General features: G+C 38.3%; 1 long non-coding RNA gene across 1 annotated transcript in view; it reads right to left on the reverse strand.

The window, feature by feature from the left end:
- Window positions 1-27857, reverse strand: part of LOC117677233 (uncharacterized) — a 48984-nt gene that overhangs the window by 14599 nt on the left and 6528 nt on the right. Inside the window, exons 2-3 of the long non-coding RNA XR_015733156.1 lie at window positions 25036-25126; window positions 20855-20928 (exon numbers count right to left, since the gene is read on the reverse strand). This is a non-coding gene — a long non-coding RNA (uncharacterized LOC117677233). The remainder of the gene's footprint in view (window positions 1-20854; window positions 20929-25035; window positions 25127-27857) is intronic.

The following is a 27857-nucleotide window of genomic DNA, read 5'->3' on the forward strand; positions in this document are numbered from 1 at the left end:
GCAGTGGTGGGATTCAAATTTTTTTACTACCGGTTCTGGGGGCGTGGCTTGGTGAGCATGGCGTGGCGGGCATGGCAGGGGAAGAATACTGTAAAATCTCCATTCCCACCCCACTCCAGGGGAAGGATACTGTAAAATCTCCATTTCCTCCGAATCAGCTGGGAGTAGGGAAGCAGAGAATAGATGGGGGTGGGGCCAGTCAGAGGTGGTATTTACCGGTTCTCCGAATTACTCAAAATTCCGCTACCAGTTCTTCAGAACTGGTCAGAACCTGCTGAATACCACCTCTGATTCAGAGTAAATTAATACATTTGCATTTCTTAAAGAAATTAAAAACAGTGCTAATTAACATTCCTAAATACATAACATTTTAATTATAGTTTGTATTTAAAGGCAATTAGTCATCATTAGTCATAATGAGAGAACAATTGTTTTTTTGTATATGGAGAAACATTAATGATGTATGTGAAATTGTTCATTTTCTAAAAATAAATGGCCCCAATTATAACTGAATTTAAAATGTTACTGTTACTACTTGTTTACAACAGCTATTAATATTTGAAGTAAAACAAGAATAGGATTTTTTTTTTTTAATAGTGATCTTAATCATAATGTCTCTAAATGTCAGCATAGAAAACTTGGAAAACCTGGAAAAAGAGAGTACGCTTCTGATAAATGGCACGCTGCCATTTATAAGAAATATATTAATGAATTTCAGTTCTCTGCAATTAAAGTATGTATATTGAAAATATATAGCAAGATGAATAATATTTACTTATATTGCATTATAGGTTGCTTATCTTTTTACCTATAGAGTACAATCAATTTTTAAAATCAGTAAGATATCTTGTTTATAACTAGTATTATAACTAGTAAATTCCAGTAGTTAGTATTTCCATTTAAATGGAAACTTTAAATATGTGTTTTTATGTACAAGTCAGCTGGATTCTAAAAATAACTATCTCTTTCTATATGGATGGATGATAAAAAAAAAGTTGATGCTTGACCAGCATACAAATATTTTTAATATAAACGGACAACATTATCAGTTGGATGATATAAATATGTATTAACTGCAGTCAGAAAACTACTCTCAAACAAAATATATACTGTATCAACAAGAGCTGTAACTTGTTGATAGGATAACAAATATGTTATTTATAAACCAGAAAGAAGTGTGATCCAACCAACCAGTGTCTGGAAAGGAATAAAGTGGCTCTGAAAGGAAATATTTGCCTAACTGAAATCAGAAAATTGACAATTAAGAAAAATTATCTCTCTGTTCACTGACACAATGTTCCTCTTTTCATCAAGTGCTGTAGAGAAGCAGAATGAGAATGCTCAAACAAGCATTGACTGTGAATTGTTGCCATTCCTAAGTGATTTTCAACTATGTGATAGAAGGATCACAAGCTAAATGAGTGCTATAGAATTGTGGTTTCCCCCCCACCCCCAAGCAGGGTATTCATATGGCAAATAGCAAAGTGGGCAAACTGGGGCTAATCAGGGCAACACTGTAAGAGCAGGTTATGTCAAGAACATAACTGTGAGCTTCAAAACATCAATGTTCTTTCTTTAGGCAAACTTTAATTAAGAATCCAGGGTTTTCCTCTCAGCAATAATCGCATGAGGCAGATTCCCAGTCCAAGATGGTTAATGAAACTCAAGCCTAAAAGACTTTTCCCACAGCGAAGCTGAAGTGGACTTCACCAATCCTTGAGTAAGGACGGATATTTGCCATGCCCATTGACAATCCTTACATTGCCTTGACTTTGCCTGGCCCTCCCCACACCACCTTGCTGCCAGACACTTGTTTCCTTCCAAGAGAAAACATGAAACCTCGTAGACAACCCTCACTCTGTCAAGGATCTTGGAGTATTTATTTATTTATTTATTTATTTATTTATTTATTTATTTATTTATTTATTTATTTATTTATTTATTTATTTATTTATTTATTTATTTATTTATTTATTTATTTATATGCTGCCCTTCTCCGGAGACTCAGGGCAGCTTACAATGCGTTAAGCAATAGCCTTCATACTTTTGTATATACCTGCTTAGTAGGGCTTTCGCCCCCCCCCGCCAAGAGGTGTTCTTTTTTATACAAAGTCAGCTTATTGCCCCCCACAATCTGGGTCCTCATTTTACCTACCTCGAAAGGATGGAAGGCTGAATCAACCTTGAGCCTGGTGAGATTTGAACTTGCAGTAATTGCAGGCAGCTGGTGCTATTTAACAGCGCTTTAGTCTGCTGCAGCACCAAGGCTTTCATCTCAAATGATCTAAGTGCCAGAGATCACTGTGACAGCATCGCCAAAAAGGCATTAAGTTGTTAACCTAATCTTGTGTAGCTTCTTCTCCGGTAATATCGAACTGCAAACTAGGGCATACAAAACTTTTGCTAGACCAGTTCTTGAATACAGCTCATCTGTCTGGAACCCGCACTGCATATTGCCTGGCCTAATTTTCTCCCTCTTTTATAAAAGATTTTTAATTTTTAAATATCTTTTAGTATTTTATACATTCAATTTTAAATTGGTTTTAAAAGTTTGGGGTTTTAAATTTGTCGGGGCCAAAATTATTTAATTTGATTTTATTCTACTTTTAAATTTTGTATGTATGTGTTTTATTGTTTGGCTGTGCACCGCCCTGAGTCCTTCGGGAGTAGGGCGGTATAGAAATCAAATCAAATAAAAATAAATAAAATAAAATAAATATTGGACATTACTACAATCGAACAAGTCCAGAGATATTTCATGAGAAGAGTCCTCCACTCCTCTGCCCGCAACAGAATACCTTATGCCACCAGATTTGAAATTTTGGGCTTAGACAACCTAGAACTTCGCCGTCTTTGGTCCGGCCTAAGCATAATACATAAAATTATCTGCTATAATGTCCTACCTGTCAATGAATACTTCAGCTTCAACCACAACAATATACGAGCACACACGAGCACACAATAGATACAAACTTATGGTAAACCGCGCCAAACTTGATTGCAGAAAATATGATTTCAGTAACAGAGTTGTTAATGCCTGGAATGCACTACCTGACTCTGTGGTTTCTTCCCCAAATCCCCAAAACTTTACCCTTAGACTGTCTACTGTCAACCTCACCCTATTCCTAAGAGGTCTTTAAGGGGCATGCATAAGCGCACCAGTGTGCCTACCGTCCCTATCCTAATATTCCCTTTTATTCATATCCATTTCATGTATTCATAATTATGTTTATAAGTATATCTGTTATCTAATACATGCTTGATGAAATAAAATAAACAAAAAAATAAAAATAAACAATAGATTTTATCTAGCTAGACTTTGGTGATGTTGGAATAAGAGGAAAATGCTACTTCAGCAGTGGTGTAGCTAAAGATGATTTAAGCCTATACAACTCTAAGAATGATTAACTCTAAGAGTTAATCAAGTGGACATGTTAGAAAAAAAATATATTGTTGGGATGTAGTGTGGACCAAGTGAGGAAAAGGTTTTAGAAGAAAAATGAGTCTTTCCACTCTGTCGTCAAATGATGAATAATAGCAAGCAAGAAAACAAGACGCCTTTTCCAAATTAATCTGCTTTTCTCTGACCAATAAATGTTGCTTGGCAAATTTTTTAAAACAGTCATAGGTCAAAGGATATTTTCCTCATTTCCTAGAAAAGTAAAGCTTTCCAGTTAATGATGATGGCATGTTATGAATTCAAGTGGTATTCCTCTTTCTGATTGACTGGGCAGTGAGCATTGTTCTGTGATGGGATTAGTATAGAGACACTTGTGGTTTTGCAAAGGTAACAGCTGATGTTTACTACTGTACTCATTCACATTGTTGCACCAGACAGCAATTTTGTATTTCCTGAGTGATAAGCTCATATGCTTAGAAAACAGACTTTCCGCCCTGTTTTTCTCCTTTATGCATTCATTCTTATTAAAGCCCTTGGACTAGTATTGAACTGAGCTGCTCCAAAATGGTACTGAATAGAGATGTTGCACAAAACAGAAAGTGTTATTTGTCTTGAGTTTAAACAAAACATCGCATCCTGAAAGATTCACTGAACCTGTGGGTCATGGGGTAACAGGACAAAACATATATCTTTTGGGGGCTGTGGGGTGGACTATGTTAAATTTGAATGGATGGATGAGGTAAGAAACACTATGGTTAACAGCTGTGGCCACCTCATCTTCCATTTGAGCCATGTCCAACAGGACTCAACAGTCCCTGGACCAGTGGTGGGTTGTTCCCGGTTCTGTCCGGTTCTATGGAACCGGTAGTAAAATCGGTGGCCCCATTGTGAACCAGTAGTAAAGGTAAGTAGAACCCACCCCTGGCCTGGACCCTGGGAAATGCTGAGGTGCACTACACTAGATACTCTTTTTATTTTCACCCAACCCCAATGCATGGTGAGGAAGGAATAAGAAGCATGCACTCCAGTGGTGGGTTCCTCCTGGTTGGGGCCGGTTCTGCTGAGCTGGTAGCGGTGACGATATGACGTCACCAAACCGGTTCTGTCCCCCCGTCCCCCCCGCCACCCACCCATCCCCCGCGTTATTCTTACCTTTTATTTGGCCCCACCCCCAATCTATTGCTGCCTCCTGAGTCCCAGCTGATGGCTAGAGGGAAAAAAACTGTTTAAACTCTTGCCGCGGGGCTTCAAACAGCTGCCCTACAGCTGATCAGTGTTAAAAGCAAACAAATGAGTAGACCGGTGCCTGCAAAAATAAACGGGTAGACCAGTGCCTGCAAAAATACATGAGTAGATCAGTGCCTGAAAAAATAAATGGGTAGACCAGTGCCTGCAAAAATAAATGGGTAGACCAGTGCCTGCAAAAATAAATGGGTAGATTGGTACAGCTCTACAAGCAGTTAAAAGCCTGGTAGACCAGTACCTCTGCTAAATCCTAAATAATTGTCACATGACCACCAAGCCATGCCCACAAAATAAGTCACGCCCACAGAACTGGTAGTAAAAAAATTTAGAACCCACCCCTGATGCACTCATGACTAGAACAGAAGTTTAAGGTAAAGTGGGCATCATCGGTTAGAATCAGACACTTTCTCCTGGCTGAAGGTGGTAAATGGGAGGATCTGGTAGAGAGAGAAAACCAGATGGAGGAAAAGCTGGAAATCATTCTCTTCTAACATGTTGAATGGCTGTTAATACATCTTTCATCTAAGCAGCACCAGATATGTCTCATCTGATTTCTTTGGACCATCTTGCCACTTGTTGCCTGATGTCTACTTCCGCCTTTCCTTAGAATTATCTTACTCTGCTTGTCTCTTCTTCCATATTTAAGACATCAATTCAATTGAGTCAGTTGGAACCATTCACTCACTCACTGGGATGAATCCTGGGCTCACAACAGCATTGTATTGTAATGTGCTATGTATTCCTTAAATGTCCATCACTTTGCTCTAAACCTTACCCAGGCTGAGCCAATAACAGGAAAGACATGACTGGCCCAAAGAAAACTTCAAAGACAATAACAAGAAGCCAGGCAACTTTCTCACATCACCAAAACCTGAATTCAACCCTTTCTACTCCAAACAACCATGTTTTGGGTTGCATCCAGAAGAAAGCACTATCGTTCCGGTTTGTTTTCAGATCGAAGCATCTGCAAAACTCATTTCATTTTGTATGTAAACCACTCAAACCAGCTGTTCCATTCTCAAAAATCCATATTGAATTGCTTTGCATTTCCTTAATAGTAAAGAATATGGTGTTGTTGCATGTTTTAAATTAGTAACCTAATAGTTCTTTTATGTTATGCCTTTGGGACATTTTTTTTTTGAGGAATTACAGTGATAAGAAATACTGTAATTCCTTAATAAGAATACTGTAATAAGAAAAGGCAATAGATGTGTGTAAAAATATGCTTCTGCTCGATGTCTTAAAAGATGTGGTAGCTGAGTTTACCAGGTAAAATGTGATAGTTGAATGCAGTGGGGAATTGGCTCCTTAAAAAATCTGTATGTATGGTAGTAGAAGTAAAAATGGGTTGAGGTAGTGAATAAATGATAAATGAATGTCCACTGAATGCAAACATTAATGATCAGTATAAAAGAGGTTTTGCGTTGAATTGGTCAGATATAGAGAAAGAATGAGGACTAAATTATAAATAAATATATGATACTGTAGAAGAGTGAATGAGTTCAGAGAAACTGAAAGAAGTTAAGTCATGACTGAATCAAACTGATTAGATTCCCAAAAAGAAAAGGGCAGTGAGTTTAAAAACAAAAATCAGCGTATAAAATGAGTGGGTGAAAGCAAAAATGATTATAAAACTGTTACAGAATAGTTTAGAGAATGGAGTTGATTTAAACTAAACATAGCTGTATTTCCATTTTTTTCTTATCTGACATTTTAAATTTCTTTTGCTTAGTATTTTTAAAATCATTTTCTGCACTTTGCAAATTTTTGCCTACTCTGAAAAGGAATAGGATGTTGGGCGTAAAAAGGCATGAAAGGCATATTTCTCTAAAAAAGGCAAATTGACTCTTTTATAAGATGGGGTGTCAACTTATTTTCCAAAGCACCAGAAGGCAAGACAAGAAAGAATGGATGGAAACCAATCAAGGAGAGAAGCAATCTGGAATTAAGGAGAAACCTAACAACGAGGACAATTAACCAGTGGAAGTTGTGGGTGCTTCATCATTAGAGGTTTTTAAGAAAAGCCTGGACAGCCACATGTCTAGAATGGTATAGGATCTCCTGCTTGAGGAGGGGGTTGGACTAGAAGACCTCCAGGGTCCCTTCCAGCTCTATTCTGATTGATTGATAGATTGATTGATTGATTGAATGACTCCTTCTATTGGCAACTATTAGAATGCCTAGAAACCCTGTCTGATTATTTCCTCATATCCTGCTGGGGGAAAGTACATATGATTATTTCCTCATATCCTGCAATGATAGAACTTATCAGAAGATATATTTCAAAATGTAGCATTTTGGGGAAGAGGTGGCACAGAAAAGAAGCAGGGGACATGCAACAATTTCAAGTGATGACAAGGGGTCCTAGTACCTCAAGCAAAGAGTCCCATTTAGACCATTTACTGGCAAGCATTTTCCTATCTACTTGCATGGAATCAATTCTTGATCATTATAGATGAGCAAATACATAGATATTTACAAGCCTGATTTTAAAGCTTTCCCAAACTATATCTGACTACACACTTTGTGTGAGCGTGCCATTTAACAGCTTGTTTTGAAAAGTACAATTTGATGAACCAGTCGCAGAAAGTCAGTGACTTCATTTCCTTTTGGAAATTTACACATTTTAAAACAAAGAGGAAATGTTTTTATTAGTCAGGATGTCGTCGTCGCTGTTGGGTTTTTTTAAAAATAGAAGGTATTTCCTCGATGTGTTAACTATTTTAGGGGGCTACAAAACAATTCTATGTATTTAAAAAAAAACCCACTTGGACACACACACTTGCACACATTTGGCAATTTGGAAAATAAACTATAAGTCAAAAAGTTCTGGAATTAACTCAAGGCTGAATCCAAAGCAAAATTTGGAGAGTCAAAAACTTTGCACCTCACTTCAACTATCACGCAAAATATTTAATAAGCTGGACCTTTGTTGTTGATTTATTTATTGTTTACTTTTAATAGGTTTGTAGAAAGTTTCCAGGAACATTTGATCTTTCTGGGAAAATGCAGATAGTCCTCGACTTAGGACAGGTCAGCTACTTATGACCTGGATTCCAAGTTCTAATGGCTGCCCCCACCCACCCCCAAGTCACATAATAACATTTTGCCTTCTCAGCAACCAGGTCTCATTTACAGCTGTTTGCAGCATTCCACAATCATGTAGCCACAATTTATGACATTTTTTGCCAGAAACCAATGTTTTCTTCCGGTTTCCAGGAAAAAAAACGGCAATTGCAGACAATGGATTTGCTTAACGACCGTAGCATTGGATTAATGACTGCTACAAAAAAAAATGTAGTAAACTCAGGCATGGTCACAGGGTGACCTGCTTAACAAGTGGCACAACCTACAACCATAAATTCAGGCTTAATTATAGTCATAACCTGTATAACATTTCACAGTTATTTACTATGCCAGAATTTCCCTTAAATGTCTAATTTTTTTAAAATACATAAATAAAAAATAGTTTTCATTGTATTTTAACCAAATAGCACTAAGATGTTTTTGTAAAATGTCGTAACATGGAATAGATATGGAGGGTGAGTATGGTCCTGGAACCCCTTGCCAAATTATGCTTTTTGGTGCTCCTACTGCAAGTCAAAATGTTGATGCCATTGCCAATGTTCTTCAAAAAGTTCATGGCCACATTATTACTTAAGTTAATAACAGAGTTGGAAGGGACCTTGGAGGTCTTCTAATCCAACCCCCTACTTAGGCAGGAAACCCTACACCACTTCAGACAAATGGTTATCCAACATCTTCTTAAAAACTTCCAGTGTTGAAGCATTTACAATTTCTGGAGGCAAGTTGTTCCACTGATTAATTGTTCTAACTGTCAGGAAATTTCTCCTTAATTCTAAGTTGCTTCTCTCCTTGATTAATTTCCCCCCATTGCTTCTTGTTTTACCATCAGGTGCTCTGGAGAATAGTTTGACTCCCTCTTCTTTGTGGCAACCCCTGAGATATAGAAATACATAAATCTATAATTATTGATAAGGCTAAAAAGGAGACATAAAATAGAGTAACATTACATATAAATAAATTAATACAGTGACAATAATACAGATAAATAGCAATCATCAAAATTTATACTAACCTTCAGGTATAGATTGGTTATACATGGCACCAAATGAGGCAACCTGAGAAAGTTATGTCAGGTTTCTGGTCAAGCGGGGTGGGGGTGGGGAATCAGAAATAAGCATTGCAATTTCTACCAGCGAAGTTCTTCAAAATCAGATAATGTGTCTTTCAAGATGCCTGGGAAAGAGAGCCACAAAGGAGCATACAGCTTAGGGATTCCACCGAACCAACACCGTGTAAGCATAAACGCTGCTGAAGCCACCCAGTATCACTGACAATGAGATGGGTAGCATATAAATGTAATTACTTAATTAAATACTGATTGAGTAGTGTAGTGCAGCCAAGATGAAGGTCTAATGAAATTTCAGAATTAAAACTGAGGAGAGATAAGATGGTGGCAGATGCCCATTTGAGAAAAATTCCAAAGTTGGGTAAATACTTGCTTACCAGCTTACTAAAGCCAGTTTGGTAGTTTTAGTAGTTAAGGCACCAGGCTAGAGTAAAGGCCAGGAGTCTATCAATCCCACCTTAGACATAAAACCAGCTGGGTGACCTGGGACCAATCACTCTCTGTCAACCCTGGAAAGGAGGCAAGGGCAAACCCTTTGGGAAAATAACTTGACAAGAAATCTGCAGCGACCTGTCCAGGTAATTGCCATGAGTCAGCACTGACTCAAAGGCACAAAAGCAACCAATCAAACAACTGCTTCTCTACCTACCAAGTATTTTAATCGTACTTTTAACAGTATGATTAAAATGCTTGGGCGTTATTATAGTTTTTTCCTTGCCTGCTAGTTTTCCCTTTGGCAAATTTAATGGTATGCATCCCTTGACATCTTCACTGCACAAAGCAGTGAATGAGGCCTTTGATCCAAAGACGTTGTCTATTCTTGATATAAAACATTGCCCATCCTGACATGATCTACACTGGGTACTCCAGTTGCTTGGTGGACAGTTGAATGAACAAGACCATTTAGAAGAAAGACTATGAAGATAGAATAAAGATTGGGTGGAAGGATAAGAGAGAATAAAGATCAAAAACATGAACACTTCTCTTACATTATTTATGCATGCACATGCACAGAGAGAGAGAGACAAAGAAACTACTTTTAAATGCTGCTATGTGGACAAACAGATTAGGGAATCTCTAAGTAATTGTTCAACTTGATTAGAAAGTAGATCCATCAGTTCATTTTGCTTCTGCTTGCTCTTCTCTACTATCGCATCCTGTGATGATGATGATGATGATAGAGAGAGAGAAAGACAGAGAAAGCGACAGAGAGAGGGAGAGATATTAGCACAATACATGGTTTCTGTAGTGCTTGGGTAGATTCTCTGTCTTTCTGACAGTGAAGGCAAAAATTTCAGAAAAGTTATGATTCCCTTCTAATACGTTTCAGTGTATTCCACTTTGTCAACATTTATCCAGAGCAGTAGAGTTCTATACAAAATTCAAAAAAATGTTTCAGCTAATAGCTGCGTAGATGAATCCGTGTTGATTGCTCCCTATTGTTCCAAAACAGGAGTCTTACTCTCCCAATTACCATAAAGAGATGTCATCAACAAGCAACCCAGTGATAAAATTAATATCTATATCATTTTGTAAGCTACCCAGAGTCACCATAACAGAGAAATGGGCATATAGATTTAATACTAAGTTTACAAAAGAGATATCTGTAAATGGTGAGTATTCCATAAATGTAGCGCTTTCTCTGAGCTAGTAATAACCTTGCTTTGTTTTTCATTTAAAATCCTTTTATAACATAAAATTTTGGCATGTTTTATATTGCTATATATTATGCCAAGTCTCCTCCATTAAACGATGTCATCTTAAAAGACCCCAGGACAGTGGTGGGTTGCCCCCGGTTCGGACCAGTTCTATATGCTTACCCTCTGGAACCCCATACATTGCAGATAAGTACAAATCTCATCTTGAAAAGATCAAGCTGTAGCTGAACTCCTAATAAGAATTTGTGGGTGTGTGTGTTTGTGTGTGTGTGTGTCAGTGGTAGGTTGCTATCGGTTTGCCCTGGTTCGGGAAAACCGGTAGCGGCGGTGGCGGGAGGCACCGCATGCTCCCAAAGCGAGTGAGCCCACCCACGCGTTCCCAATAGCAAACCGATAGCGCTGGGATTTGAAACCCACTACTGGTGTGTGTGTGTGTGTATGTGTGTTGGTAGTATTTTAGATATTTTTTTCTTGACATATAATGCTGCTTTCCACTTGTTTTAAAACAAAATAATCTCTTTTACATGCATAAATTGTCCAGTCATTCCAGAACTGGGCAGCCTTCTAAGTCTAAATAATTATGATTTGTCATAGTTAGCTGGATGCTTAAGACTGGATTTTGCATTTTTATCCGCCTACCAAGTTCTTCCCAAGGATGTATGTTGTTCCAAATAAAGCTGCTTTTTGCAGTTGTCTGCTGATGATTTTGTCAATGCTGATTGTTTTCAAATATTGCTCCAGCTGTTTTGGAATTGCACCCAATTACTATTGGTACTATATCTTTGCTTTCTTTTGCAACAGTTGTTCTACTTCTATTTACAGGTCTTTGTATTTTATAATTTTCTCCAGTTTTTCTCTCTTCTTTTCTGCTGTCCTCAGATATTGCCACATCCACTATCCAGACCATTTTCGCTTTCTTATCAACAGTTATTAAGTCAGGGGTATTGTCTATTTGAATTCTAAAATCCTAGAGCACTTTGGTTTCTTCATTTTCTATTACTTTACTTGCCTATTTGTGGTTTCACCAGTGCTTGCTTGCAGAAAAATGGCATTTCTTATAGACCTTCCAATGCACTATTGTTGCTTCTTTTTCATGCCATTGTTTGTAGTCAGTGGTGTTTTCTTGTAGCAGCTAACCAGGTAGTCCACAGTTTTTTCAGCTTCTTTGCCGAAACGGGACTTGCTGTCTGTTGCTGTCTTTTCAATTCTGGCTTTGCATGGATTTGTTCTTAAAGCTTGGTCTTGTGCAGCCAGAATTAGCCTCTCTGTTTCTTTCTTCAACTTTCCTGCTCTTAGACACTGCCAGGCCTTGTTGTTATTGTTACGAGGATTGATGGATCAGGCCCAATGAAGAGACTTGAGTCATCAGGTTAATTATATCTCTTTTATTTACAGGTTCTGCACATCATCACTGGTTACATCTGGAACTGAACAACATGGAGGATTGTGCCCACCTTTTATACCTGTGGGCGGGGATTCAGGTAAGGAGGGGTCTATGGGAGGAGCTGACCAGGTGGGTGTCTGGGTTAACCCCTGCACTACTGAACTGTAGCTGACCCTAGGCACGGGTAGGGCATTTATACCTGACAGTTATCTGCTTTGCCTGCTGTTTTTTTTTTTTTTTTAATGTAGTGACAATATAATACTTTGCTTTGCCATTACTTTTATCTATTCTTCATTTGGTCTTTCTTGTAGATCAGTTTGGCTCCTACAGACTCGGTAACTTTTCCTAGTATGCTAGCTTCAGTGATCTTCTTCATTGTCCTGCAGATATTCTTCCAGTGCCCTTTTTTCTTCTTCAGCTCTCTGGTGTACTTGCAACATTCCACACCCACCTATTTTCCTTGGTATGTAGAGTCTGTCAACGTCAACTCCAATGATGGGCATGATTCATTGTCATTATTTTTCTGATTTTCCTATCCAGGGCTTTTATTCCCCATCCGTTATTCCAGCTGTGCATCTAATGACTGGAATTTCCCACATGTTAATTGCCTTGATCATATTTCATCCACTGAGATTGAACCTTAAGATCTTCTTCACTATGTTGATGTAGTCACTTCAGCCGGGGTTCTTGATGTTATTTCCATAGGACATCTTGATTTCTTCAGTTTTCATTATTTTCCCCTGTAGATGGTGAAGGTGGCACATTTGAAAAGTCTTGCCTATATATATGGACAATGTTGAGCAGAGATTCTATTTCAGATGGTTTTCTATACACCTTTAGATCACCTATTTAAAGAAGGTGGAAGTAGCCAAGCAGATATGTTTGATGTTTGATAGCTATGACATGACTTGTTTAGTATTGTTATCAGAGGAATCAGTGCAATAAGAAACAGCAGTGATGATAGCAAGTCTCCTTGATAAATTCCTCACTTGTGTGCCATCGATCTTTGCCCAAAGCTTCTGTTACTTCTAGGCTCTGATTATTTAATCATGGAGCAGGGAGTCAAATGGCTTCTTCCTTCTCTTCCTATTTTCCAGCATCATCTTGTCAATTAGGATCTCCTCTTTTATTCCTCTGCTGTGTGGATGATTTCCTGTCTGGCCAGGTGGAAAGAGCTTCTTTTCAACAAAAATGCAGCTAACACACCACATTGTTATAAAAATGCCGAATCCAGTCTAAACTTCTGACTGTGCGATAAATTAACAACAACAACAACAATAATAATAATACAACCATTATGAAACAAAAAGCCTTAATTTTTAAAAAATCTTTAAAAAGCCTTAGTTTTTAAAAAATATTCACTAAAACAAACTTGTTTTTAACAGTTGTCTAAAATGGGCAGCTAAGAGCCCAATCATTTCTATTTTCTCATTGAATTCTCTGGGTCCTAGTTCACTGTGTGTATGTGTGAAATTATTGTAATATGGTGATGAAAGTTCTGTGAATGAGGATGTTGAACTTCTGTGACTTCTAGTCTACCACAGGAAATCACATGGTTTATTTTAAAAGGTTTGTCCTCTATTTAAAAAGCGGTCAAAAACTGTTATCTAAAGTTGCTCATGCTAAATCCTGGGTAAACTAAAATGGTTTAAAGACAAAACACAGGACTCTTATCAGCAATTGGTAATGCAGACACACAGTTTACAGTTCAGGTCATGCAATCTCAGAAAAGTGGGTTAACCAAGCCAATTATGGTTACATTAAAGTCAGATTGTAAACTCTATCTGCCATGTTTCTGGTGTCAGGGATTGGTTCTGACAACGTAACACACACTGAGATTTCAAAGACTTTCAGCAGAAGTATTAACAGAGATCAAGTACCAACCTAAAGCTGCAAATCACTAGATCATTTACTGATTCCTATAGTGAATTTCTCTTGCATCAAAGGTTGGGTATGTAAGCCATACCCATTTTAATGGGTAGTCTCCCTACTCTGGAGGGCAATGTTCATGTGGATTCCTTATACACCTTCCTTTACTACTTCAAATTCCTCAGTCTTTTCAATTGCTTCTCCTAGAGCAGAAAGGACATTAATAGTCACCTTTACAAACCAATCTCAGGTAAGACAGTAATATTTTCATTGCAACAGCTACAGTAACAGTCCCACCCCTACCTATATCTCAGTGTGAACTAGACAGGGACTTGTCTGAGGCTTTTTCTCAGGTGACTTTCTTGGCCTAAGCTCAACCCTCTTAACTGATCACTGGTAGTCACTCTTCCCCGTACCCTTCAAGGCCAGTCCCCCTTCCCTCTACATTAGTGGCCCCGCACCAATCTCTTTACTTCTTAGGAGTGGGTTTTGCTAGGGCATACATTCATTATGGTTGATGCTCGCTTTTAATATAGATTAGGTTTGCATGTTACAGCAAGTCAAAATCGTTATCTATGGCTTGTTGAAAAACCTACGCACTCTTGGGTGTGTGCACAACTTGCAAAATACAAACTGTACTTTAAAACCATCACAGGCAATGTTTTGGAATAAAACCATGATATACGAGCTATAGCCTATTTCTGAACTGTTGATACGAAAGAAGGCAATGTGCTAGTACAGGGATCTTCAACCTTAAACACTCTAAGAGCCATTTGGACTAGTTTCCCACAGAAAAGAAAACACCGGGAGCCACAAAACCCTTCCTGTGCCTATTTCTTGAGCAGCCACAAAACTAGCATATGTAGTTGAATTAAATGTTCTGTTTTCTTCTGAAACTTTACTTTTCTTGGATTTATCCATAGTTGGCCTACCAGAGGTTGAAAAGCTCAATAAAGCTCAATAAATAGCTCAATAAATCGAGTACCGGCAGGTGTTGCACATTGGCAGTTGTGACGCATAATTTGAGTGACAGGGAGCCGCAGCAGAGGGGTGAAAGAGCCACATGCGGCTCCAGAGCCACTAGCATATGTAGTTGAATTAAATGTTCTGTTTTCTTCTGAAACTTTACTTTTCTTGGATTTATCCATGGTTGGCCTACCAGAGGTTGAAAAGCTCAATAAATCGAGTACCGGCAGGTGTTGCACATTGGCGGTTGTGATGCATAATTTGAGTGACAGGGAGCCGCAGCAGAGGGGTGAAAGAGCCACACTTGGCTCCAGAACCACTAGCATATGTAGTTGAATTAAATGTTCTGTTTTCTTCTGAAACTTTACTTTTCTTGGATTTATCCATGGTTGGCCTACCAGAGGTTGAAAAGGTCAATAAATCGAGTGCCAGTGGGTGTTGCACATTGGCAGTTGTGACACATAATTTAAGGGACAGGGAGCCGCAGCAGAGGGGTGAAAGAGCCACATGCGGCTCCAGAGCTGCAGGTTGCTGACCCCTGTGGTAGTAAATGCTTCAAGCCTCTCCAGTTTTGCCTGACAGAAGAAAAAATAGGTACAACAGATCTTTTGCCGTTCCAAATCAGTATATTGGAGCCTACAAACTGGCAATTATAAAGGAATTACATCTAAGAGCAGCTTTACATAGATCACGGCAACTAAAATAGAAATTTTCTACAGTACTTTATTCATCTTCTTCTAAATAAAGATCTGAATTTATACAACCCATATAAATTGGCAGAACCAAATGGCAGAGCCAATTTTCTGTCAAACACTTTTCCATTGAAAACTTAAACAGAGTGTCATTAAGTAATAGCATGGCATCTGTTACACTTTGTTCCCAGAGCTTTCAAACTCTTCCTAATGACCCATAAACAGTCATGAGAACCTCCCAGGTCTTACGGAATACCAAATGGAATGCATAACATTTTTTTTAATCTAGCACCTAGTGAGGTATGACCTCAATCTGAGTATTAGCTCAGAGATGCTGAAATATGATAGGATCATTATTTTTGGTTTCAATGTTTCGTCATATTGTTTAATCACTCTGAGCCAAACAAAACTGTCATCTATAGGATTGTACAATTGCAAGGATGGCTTTTTAAAAGCAAGGCTTGCAGCTAAGGAGGACTGGATTCAGATTGGATCCTGGCAGTTCAAATTAGTATTTGCTTTGGAAGATCTTGGCTCACCGAGAAATAGAAAAATCATTCCAGAAGGTGGTCATAGTAAACAAATAGGACTGCTAAAAACCAAAGTAAAACTATATGGACATGTCTATGTAGTAAGCAGAAGGACTCTGCTTACTACATAGATTCAAAGGACTCTCTACATTTAAATATGTTTTTATTTCCTTGCTAGTGAGAGAATTTTTTTTTATTCAATGAAAATAACAGGTACAGGACCTCACTCACGTTCACAGCACATTAAATCCTATCTTTACAAATCAGGAAGGTCGGAATTTGTAATTGGCTTCCATGCAGTTGTTAATTACAGTGTTGACATTTAGCCCTGTTTTATTTTGAAAACTCAAATTGAAAATCCCCTTTGGAAAACTAACCTTAAGGCTATTTTATTCTGACTCAACGATCAGATTTAATTTAATTTAATTTAATTTAATTTAATTAATTCAATTTATATGCCGCCTTTCTCCGAAGACTCAGGGCGGCTTACAACACATTTAAAAAACCATTATAAAAACATTTAAAAATTAAAACATTAAAACCCATTCACATCATTCATGGCCGGATCTCACATGATCGCAACAGCGAGATCAACAGCCCCAGGCCTGCCGGAATAGCCAGGTCTTCACCACTTTTCGGAAGGCCAATAGGGTGGGGGTAGTCCAGACCTCAGGAGGTAACTGGTTCCAGAGAGCTGGGGCAGCCACAGAGAAGGCCCTCCCCATGGGCCCACCAGCTGGCATTGTTTAGCTGACGGGACCCGGAGGAGACCAACTCTGTGGGATCTTACTGGTTGCTGGGAGCGATGTGGTAGAAGGTGGTCTCGAAGATAACCTGGCCCTGAGCCATGTAGGGCTTTAAAGGTAATAACCAACACCTTGAATTGTGCCCGGAGACCAATAGGGAGCCAGTGCAGCTCACGGAGAATTGGTGTAATCTGGGTGTATCTAGGTGCACCCACGATAGCTCGCGCGGCTGCATTCTGGATCAATTGTAGTCTCTGAACACTTTTCAAGGGTAGCCCCATGTAGAGCGTGTTGCAATAATCTAACCGTGAGGTGACAAGGGCATGAGTGACTGTGAGGAGAGCCTCCCGATCCAAGTAGGGTTGCAATTGGTGCACCAGGCGAACCTGTGCAAAGGTCCCCCTAGCCACAGCTGTCAGATGTTGCTCTAATCTTAGCTGTGAGTCTAGGAGGACACCCAAATTGCGAATGGTAAATTTCTATGGACCAATCAATGTGTCTCAATAGATTAAAGAACCCCTCACCATTTCACCTTATTATTGCAGAATTTAAACTCTGTTTCTGGATAACAGAAAGAATTTTTTTTAAAGATATTAACAAATTCAAGACAGAGACAGGGGTTCATAGGCAAGATATACAAGGACTACAGTAATGTTGAAATAGATTTGGAGATTAGCATGTACCAATCAACAATTGGATTACACTATAGCAAATAGCAAAGAAGCTATTTAAGCTTAAGATGGGCAAGCTTCTGAACATGAAGGTATTAAATCCATATGAAAGTTCATTTCCCCCAAAAAAGTATTTATTTCATTATATTTTTAAAGACTCAAAGTAGATATTTTTACATTACTATTGGACTCCATCTAGGTAGTTCATGTTTCACATGGTTCGGTCTTCAAGCCCCATTCTAGGCTAGTCATAATGTCAAATATTTTTTTGTTCCATATATTTAGAAAATTTTTATGTTTTGCAATCTCATCTATTACAATAAAGACGTTACGTTTTGTGCGTACTGAACACTATATTATTTAAAAACACATCTCAGATATAATAATGTGATCAGCAGACTTGTGTGCCTGCCTGTGTGAAATACATGGACTCGACTAATGAAAGAAAATGATTTAAATTGCAATCATAAATCATTTTTAAAGAGCATGGGAAAATTCTATAATTAATTTACTATTTCCAAATGAAATTTCTCAAGGGGAAGAAAAATGGTGGGAAGAGAGAGAAGAAGGAATGTGACCAGAGTCAATTTTAAATGCCCAAAAGAAATGGATTGCTATTCTATCCCATTCCAAATCATTTCAAATATGCATTATATAGTAATATCAAGGAGTCCAGGCAAAATTAAAGATGAGCATGTGAAAATGGAATAAAAGAAAAACAAAGTATAATTAATTTATTGTTGCACATAAAAATGAAGTAGCTTCCCACTCACCCGACATATTTATTTTTACTAGCTATTCTCAAATTGACTTATAGCTACTTAAAAATGTCCAAAATGTCAGTGAAGATTTGCAGCAATTATGACTCTTACATAAGAAAATGATTTTGGAACGTTTATGTATATATTTATGAGCGTACTAAGAGTTCATAAACAGTAGCTTGGCAGTAATCACAGATATAACAAATATGCATGCATTACACAAAAATCACAGAGCCCAACTCCATGACCAGCATAGAAATCCAAATTAAAGCATCACTGACAAATTGGTGTCTAATCTCACTTCCCCAAAAGGAACCTCCACTTATCTAGGTTTCTAGTTTCACTCTTGTACTTACTGTTTTTAGTGTTGGAATGTTTTTTTAAAATATTTAATGAAAATCTCTTAAGTTGAATTCATTATTCTGTGTCCTGCAATTTGGAATTATGAATAATAGTTTTTGCCAAAACATTCCAGGTATTGATCAACGTTATCACTGAGTCAGTCTTCTCAATACTAAATAATTTCCAATTCCTTCAATGTTTGTTCATACAACATAGTTTCTAGGTTCCTAACCATCATTTTTGCTCTTCCCTTTATTTGTTCCAATTTGTCTGAATCTTTTATTAAATGTGCTGTCCAGATCTGGTCACAATACCTGCAATTCAAAATAAAGCCTGACCAATTCAAAATAAAATAAATTATTACTTCTCATTATTTAGAAACAATAGACTTTGCTTTTGTCTTTTTTCAGCAAAAGAAAACCACATCATATTTCTGTCTCACTCTGCAATCCACTACTATTCTAAGATTTTTTTCCCCACAAGTATTACTACAAAATCAGGTATCTCCATCCAATAACTACAGTATATATTTATTTTTTATGTGAATAACTTTGCACTGACCTCTGTTAAATTTAATTGCTATTTTCAGCTCACATCCCTAATTTATCAAAAAAAGTTCCAGATTTTATTAACTAACCTACCCTACCTATCTAATTATACGCTATCTGCAAATTTGATTTAAGTATTCTTGTCATCTTTATACACATTGTGGAAGAATAAAAAATGCTGAAGAATCCAAGGGTGGACATTGTGACACCATTTAGTTGAGAAATAGTTAATAGGTACTCCTGATTATGATTTTTGGGTGAACTAGATGGCCACATAAACATCATTCCATTCAATCTATATTAGCTTGCTATTCAAAGTACGTGATAGCATATCTTGTTAATACTTTGCTTGCCATCATTTTATCTACAATATTCCCACAATCTACTGAAAAAATTATTCGGTGAAAAATAAGGTAAGGTTAGTCTGGCAATACGTGCTCTTCAATATACCTATGTTTTGACAAACCCATGCTGACTTTCCACATTCTTTTCAAGCTTGTTATAAATCAATCTTTTTTAAGAATTGCTTTAGAATTTTTCCCATGTGTTGATGTCATGTTTGAGTCTCCCCCACCCTTTTTTTTTTTTTTTTGAAGATCTGGATAATTCTTTTCCATTCATCTGTTCTCCAGGATTTCACAAAGATAATATTTAACATTATAATATATATTAATATGACAATATTACACAGAAAGAATCAATTTGTAGTGGTTAAGGTATCAGGCTAGAAACCAGGAGACTGTTAAATTCTAGTCCCACTTTAGGCATAAAGCCAGTTTGGGATCCAGCCAAATTTTTGCTAATCATGGCTCTATCAATCTCAATTTTCAGTTTCATCATTCTGCTGTCCACAGTTGAATGATACATAACATATCCTCTTATGGGAGAAGACTTAGAAAAAATAGGAGTTGAGTAGCTCTGCCTTTTGTTGTTGTTGTTGTTGCCTGTTAGCGCAGGGGTATCAAACTGCGGGCTGGATACATCACATGCTGGCCACACCAACCCATTTAGCAAAGGGGAAAAAAGTCGTGAAATGTCATGTGACAACGTGATGATGCGAGTTTGACACCCCTATGTTAGCGTGTTGTGTAATAAATTACTATGGTAACATAACTATTTATACTAGGTGTCAGAGTGTTTATAGCATGACTGTTACCCGTGTTTTCCTGAAAATAAAACCCTGTCTTATATTTTTTTTGAACCCCAAAATAAGCAATTGGCCTTATTTTTGGGGAGGTCTTATTATTTTGGGGCACATGGAGCAAGATGGGGCTCCTCTTGCCATCTTACCTGATTTCCAGGTCTGCGTTTACATATTTTCAGGGAGGGCTTATTTTTGGGGTGAGGCTTATTTTAGCACATGTGCTCAAAAGCCTGATTGGGCTTAATATCAGGGGATGTCTTATTTTTGGGGAAATGGTAATTTGAGACAACCCAGGAGCAAAATACAGAGGTTTTGTCATTACAAACAATGGTTTATGTACAAGACTTCTATATACATACATACACGTGGTAGGCAATCAATCAATCTTCAACTCTGCATGGAGAACTACAATGCAGGTAGAACACAACAAGGAGAGAGATACACCCTCTAATGGCCTCCCTGATATACACAGCTTCTTAATAACCCTGCTGACTCATCCTCAGTCTTAAAGGGCTGGTCAGCTTTAAATCATCATTACCCTGACACTATGCATTTATACTATGCACATGACACATACACCAGAGCTATCAATTTAATATATCTTTATGCCATATTTCATTTTTGGGCACCTTGCTTTTCCTTGAAGAATCCCAAATCAAAAGAGGATATGTTCCGATATATGAAACTTGAAAAATCTACCTAGCTGATACAAAACGAGGAATTGCTATCTGATTAGTAAACATACCTTCTTCTTGTTGTTGTGCCACATCCTTCATCAGACGTTGGCGATCGTGTTGGCGATCCTATTTTTATTAACAGCTGCAAGAAAAAGTGTTGTTGAAACATGCCTACAGAGAATTTTTAGTAACGATTTTTTCATTCAGTTATTGGGGAGAGGGGGGAAGTTTTTCCTGTGATAGTCAAAAACATTCTAGTGGAACAGAAGGATCTGCTAAGCATCACTTCTAACAAGAAACTGTCTATTTTATAATTCTGTATATCACAAGTAAGTTTGCATATATACATACACCCATAAAATAAAATGGAATTTTTAAAGCTAGCTGTTCTCATTTATGAGATGTTATCCTTCACAGTTGAATCCCATAAAGGAGGAGTGGAAAAATCTCCTCTCACTCAATGGTTGCATTATTTCCATAAGCCACAGTAAAGAAGATCAAAGTCAAAATGAGAGTCACACAAATACTGTATAGACTCTCAGTCTCTATCTCACACAGAGAGATCTTCCCTCAGCTCCAGAATGATCAGCAATCAGACCTGAAAAGGCTTAGCATTGAAACTGGTTTGCCACCTAAATGGTTTCTTGCAGAGTTTCAACAAACATAGAAACAAAAGAAGAGCTCTTCCAGGGCCCGTTTCAATCTAATATTTTGGTTTTCACAGAGTGTTCATATGAACGGTTTTAAAATTCTCCTAATGCATAGAAGCTTAAATGTAGGCTTATGCCTTTAAAAGGATTTGGAAGGAAAATGTTTATTTTATTTGCAGTCAATGGTTACCACACCCTGGTTTATATAACCAAACAGAATTTGCCCACCTTCTGAATCTTTAAAATAGTTCAACCTTCTTAAGAAACACTTGATCCTAGTGAAACTAGTTGAATAATGCAGATGTTATTTGCTTCTCCTCTACAGCAAATGGATTAGAAGTGGATTTAATGTGTCTAGCAAGAACAATTGTTAAAAGTTGACTCAGTTTTTTAAATATAAAAAACATTTTAAGTTGAATTCCAGCACATATGAGTTGTTACGTTATCACAAACAAAGATTATGCTGTAGACTTAAACATAACAACCCAGAAATATATTAATCAATTATATATATACTGTAATCAAGGTTTAAGACTTCAATCCTGAAAAGTTGTTCGAGTCCTATGAATGCTTTCTAGTGAAACCAGATGCTCAGTCATGTCAAAATAAAATTTCAAAGTAATCTTGTTAAATTACGCTATAGGGTTATCTTAAAACACCCTTTGGAGACAAAGACTTAATATACAACAAATTTCATCTTAGCAAGAAAAGGAAATGTTATATACACATACAACACACCAAAATATGAGGAGTTGAATAAATTGAACTAGTAAGCAACTAAGACGCATTAAATTTACAGAAAGGAAAACATATGGCTACCAAATCTGGGTTGAAAAAAATGTAGATAACGATAAGCTGGAAGCAGTGAAATTTGAAAACGTTAACACCTCGTGGTGGTTTGGATTTTCACAGCCCAGATTTGATAAACTTAATGAAAATAGCTTCCGTTTACAAATTGTTTAAAATTGTTGTTGTTATCTAACTTTGCTGTTTTTGTTAAATATTGAATTTCAAAACTTTGTAGTTGTTTTTATAGGTCAGCATTTAGACTAAATTACTCATGAAAAATACCACTTAATTACTTTCAATGGAACTATCTAACTAGCCATGAAATCTAGAGACAAGTTGCTTAGAAAAGCAATCTTTAAATATGCCGATTAAATGGATTTATTTCTTTATTATTATTATTTATTGAATTTGTATACCGCCCTACTCCCGAAGAACTCAGGGTGGTGAACAGCCAAAAGATAAAATACATAAAATACAAATGTTAAAAAACCATTAAAATACAATTAAATAATTTGGCCCAGAAAACAAAATTTAAAACACCCCAATTTTTTAAATTTAAAATTTAAAAAATTTAAAAACAGTTTAAAAGAGAGGTTAGGCCAGGCTGGCCTGCTGGAATAGGAATGTTTTGAGGGCATGGCGGAAAGTGCGCAGATCTGGGATCCTCCGTATCTCTGGGGGGAGCTCGTTCCAGATGGCGGGTGCCCCACAGAGAAGGCTCTCCCCCTGGGGGCCGCCGGTTGACACTGTTTGACCGACGGCACCCTAAGAAGCCCCTCTCTATGGGAGCGTATTGGTCGGTGAGAGGCTACTGGGGGCAGAAGGCGGTCTCGTAGATATCCCGGTCCTCGGCCATGGAGCGCTCTAAAGGTGGTAACCAAAACCTTGAAGCCCACCCTGAAGCCCACTGGGAGCCAGTGCAGCTCACGCAGGAGGGGGATCACATGGGAGCGCAACATCGCTCCCATAACCACCCGCGCAGCCACATTCTGGACCAGCTGGAGCCTCCGGGTGCTCCTCAAGGGGACCCCCATGTAGAGAGCATTGCAGTAGTCCAGGCGGGAAGTGACAAGGGCATGAGTGACCGTAATTAATGAGTCCCAATCCAGAAAGAGATGCAACTGGCGAATCAGGCGAACCTGATAAAATGCCCTCCCGGCCACAGCCATCAAATGCTCTTCTAAAGACATCTGTGAGTCCAGAAGGACACCCAAGTTGTGAGCCCTCTCTGTGGGGGCCAATGACTCACCCCCAATAGTCAGTGATGGCACCAACTGACTATATCGGGATGTCGGAAACCACAGCCACTCGGTCTTGGATGGGTTGAGCCTGAGTCTGTTACTCCCCATCCAGATCCGTACGGCCTCCAGGCACCGGGACATCACTTCAAGGGCATCATTGGGGTGGTTCGGGTTGGAGATGTACAGCTGAGTGTCATCAGCGTACTAGTGGTACTTCACTCCGAAACCACGGATGATCTCACCCAGTGGCTTCACATAAATGTTGAACAGAAGGGGTGAGGGGACCGACCCTTGTGGCACCCCACATACAAGGGGCCTTGTGGTTGACCTCTGCCCCCCGGCCAACATGGACTGCGACCGGTCAGAGAGAAAGGAGGAGAACCACCGCAACATGGTGCCTCCCACCCCTAACTCTTCCAGCCGGTGCAGCATGATACCATGGTCGATAGTATCAAAAGCTGCTGAGAGGTCTAATAGGACCAGGACAGAGGAGCAACCCCTGTCCCAAGCCCTCCAGAGATCAACCAATGCGACCAATGCCGTTTCCGTGCTGTACCCAGGCCTGAAGCCCGACTGGAACGGATCCAGATAAGCCGATTCATCCAGGTACTGAGGGAGCTGCTGTGCTACCACACTCTCAACAACCTTCACAACAAAGCGAAGGTTGGAGACTGGACAGTAATTAGCCAACACTGCCGGGTCCAGGGAAGGCTTCTTGAGGAGAGGTCTCACCACTGCCTCTTTCAAGGCGGCGGGAAAGACACCCTCACTCAAAGAAGCATTTATAATCCCCTGGAGCCAGCCTCGTGTAATCTCCCAAGAGGCCAGCACCAACCAGGAGGGACACGGGTCCAATAAACATGTGGCAGCATTCAGTCTACTCAGTATCCTGTCCACATCTTCAGGAGTCACAGAATCAAACTCTTCCCAGATAATATTCTCAAGACCTGCCTCCATCCTCCCCCCTGAATCTACCCCATCAGAGTCCAGGTGTTCCCGAATCTAAACAATTTTATCATACAGATACTGTACAAAATCCTTGGCTCTACCCTCCAAGGGGTCCTCCCGCACTTCCTGAAGGAGCAGGGAGCGGGTCACCCTAAACAGGGCGGCCGGTGATTATCTGATGACGCAATAAGAGCGGAAAAATAGTTACATTTTGCTGCTTTTATCGCCACTAGGTAAGTCTTAATATTAGACCTTACCAGTGTTCGGTCAGATTCAGACCAGCTGGCCCTCCAACCGCTCTCCAGGTGTCTTTTCCGGTGCTTCATCTCCGTCAGCTCCTCGGTAAACCAAGGAGCCAAGCGAGATCAGCACCGAGTCAGAGGCCTCAAAGGCACGACCCGATCCAAAGCACCAGCGGCCGCCTTATCCCAGGCGGCCACTAGGTCTCCAGTCGAGGCGTGAGCCTGTATAATATAGACTAAAAAAGTAAGATAGTTGTATTCTATTCTGTAATAATCTATTAAAGTTTGAAAAGGCAACCCCTATGATGGAATTTTCTCCAAGTAGCAAATCCAGATCATTTACACTTATTGTAGAGACTTTACAAAATCAATTTCTTACAGTTTTGCCTCTAGCTCAATAGCTGTAGAGATGCAAATTCTTCCACCGACTTCTCCACAATATCTTCTCCACAATAGGCAACGTGATTGATCTAGACAGATAAAAAATGGATATCTAAATAATCCCAAATTATTGGTATAACTTCTATATGAGTATTTGTAATTTTCCATATAATCAAACAAAAGTGTCTCTATAGTCACTACGCTAACTTTCTGATTCAAAGTTTTGATGCAATAAAACTCTGTTAACTATTTGTTCTTTGTTTCTTGAATGAAGAGCTGAAGAAACTTCTTGGGTGAGAAGTGAAATGCCCCTTCAAAGAAAAACCAGAAAGTCCAGTTGCCTCTTGAAAAAGCACCTTTGGGATATTCTTTGCTATAATATTTTCATTATAAGATCATTCATTCGCTTTTTAAAAGTTTTGGTCCTGTGTGTGTTTCTGAGATTTGAATATGCTTAAGTTAAAATAGGTAAATTAACCAAGCCTAGCTTTAACACATTTATTTTACCCTTCATTTCAATAAATTACCCCATCACCTGTTTGGGGGAACTTGAAAGACACAAAACTGGGTCATTTCATTGTCACCAGTGTTAAAAATTGCTCATATTTTTGTAGGATAAAGAAGAGAATATATGGGTTAATTATTGCATTGTTCATTGAATTATTGTTATGATCATTCTCATCCTTATTATAGAAGGCATTGACCAAAGGCTAAAGTTGAATTTGAAGTAGAATCCAACAGTAAGATGCTTATTCATCAGAATGTTCTCTTCTTCCCTGATCTCCCAGCAGATTCCTAGATGCCCTCAAAATCCACAGTAAAGAGATCCTCCAAAGATCTTTTGAGGTTGCATATATCTATACACCATCAATAGAAACTGTTTTCAGGGGGGGAAATCATAATACAGACTTACAATCATTTCTTTATGACCATTTAAAGTGACAACAGCACTGAAAACAGTGACTTTTGACCATTTTTCACATGGTGGGCAATTGGTGTTATATTTATGACAATCACAGTATCCAGGGGTCATGTGATCACCATTTATGATATTCTGACAAGCAACTCAATGAAGAAGCCATATTCACTTATTGTTGTGTTACTAGCCTAACAACTGCAGTGATTCCCGTAACAACTGTGGCAAGAAAGATGATAAAATGGGGCAAAACTCACTAAACAACAGACATTTTGGACTCAGTTGATAGTATATCAAGGACTATCAACTGAGTCCAAAATGTCTGTTGTTAAGTAAATCAAGGACTACCTGTACTGAGTTGCTTCATTTATCTTTATTTTACAAATCAATGCAATAACTGAACATGTCTTTTTTCAAATCCTGATCTTTTTAAAATAAAAACAAGGTACTATAGATTAAACAGTGTATTACATATTAACTTTATAAATTTAGGTATTTATGACACCGGGGTGCTTTAAACCTATTTTCAACCTGACATCAAAGCCTCCATAAGTCAAATTCTTGATTTAAAATTAATTGAACATAATTCAATTAAGTTGGTATTTTAGTCCTAAATTGAGGGCACCAAATATAGTCGCTTTTCAATAAAACCGTGGATAAACGTTATTTGATGTCTCCAGTTCACTAGTTACTTCACCGGCTGCTGAAATCTTTCCATGCTAAATTCCTAAAGCATTATATTGCTCTGATTTATATCAACATAATTTCAACAAGATGCCTGAAGGCATATTAGTATTGATAACAGGTACCAGTATCAACTTTCTGAAATTCTTAAGCAACAGCATTTTTCGACTAGTTTCAACTTAACATACTTGCTCAAGTAGAGTGTGTTTATGAGAGTTCAAAAGAAAATACTCAGCATTTGTCATAAAAGCACATCACCTAGCCAATGCAAATACAAGTTGGGTGGAAACGATCTCACTTGTAGACGACCCTCACTTTGTCAAGGACAAAGCTAACTAGGGCATACAAAACCTTTGCCAGACCAATTCTTGAATACAGCTCATCCACCTGGAATCCACACTGTATATTGGACATTAACACGATTGAGTGGGTCCAGAGGTATTTCACGAGAAGAGTACTCCACTCCTCTACTCACAATAGAATCCCTTATGCCACCAGACTTGAAATTCTGGACTTGCACAATCTGGAACTGCGCCGCCTGTGGTCCAATCTAAGCATAGTTCACAAGATTGTCTGCTATAACATCTTATCTGTCAATGACTTCTTCAGCTTCAACCACAATAATACACGGGCAAACAATCGATACAAACCCAAGGTAAACCGCTCCAAACTCGATTGTAGAAATACGACTTCAGTAACACAGTGGTCAACGCCTTACTGTCCCCATTTATCTGTACTTACTTCCTTTGTTTATGTTTATACCTATACCTGCTATCTTGTACATGTTTGACAAACAAATAAAATAAATAAATAAATAAATAGCTGACTGTTTTGTAACTTTATGGCTATACTGTCTATACATTCTAAATGTATAGGGACCATAATTCCCAGGAACCCTGGCTCCTAAAATCTGGAAGTCACCAGGCTAGGAAATCTGTTCTATCTGTTGTCAAAACAAATGTGTTAATGATGTTAAATGTTGTTAAATGTTGACTTTCAGAGCAGAAATATATATACTTGTCCCCAAGGGACAAGTAGCTCATAAATGTATTTGTATTTGTTACATTTGTATCCTGATGCAATCAAATTGACTCTTACCCAAACCTTTACAATATATGGTTAATTAAATGCACTGACATTAGATTCTGAATACCTGTACCCAAAACAAAAATAAAATAAATAAAATAAAATAAAACACTAATTCACTAACATGGAAGAGG

The sequence above is a fragment of the Pantherophis guttatus genome, chromosome 3 (genome assembly GCF_059756535.1).
Source record: "Pantherophis guttatus breed Tessera chromosome 3, ASM5975653v1, whole genome shotgun sequence".
In the NCBI taxonomy this organism is placed as follows: domain Eukaryota; kingdom Metazoa; phylum Chordata; class Lepidosauria; order Squamata; family Colubridae; genus Pantherophis; species Pantherophis guttatus.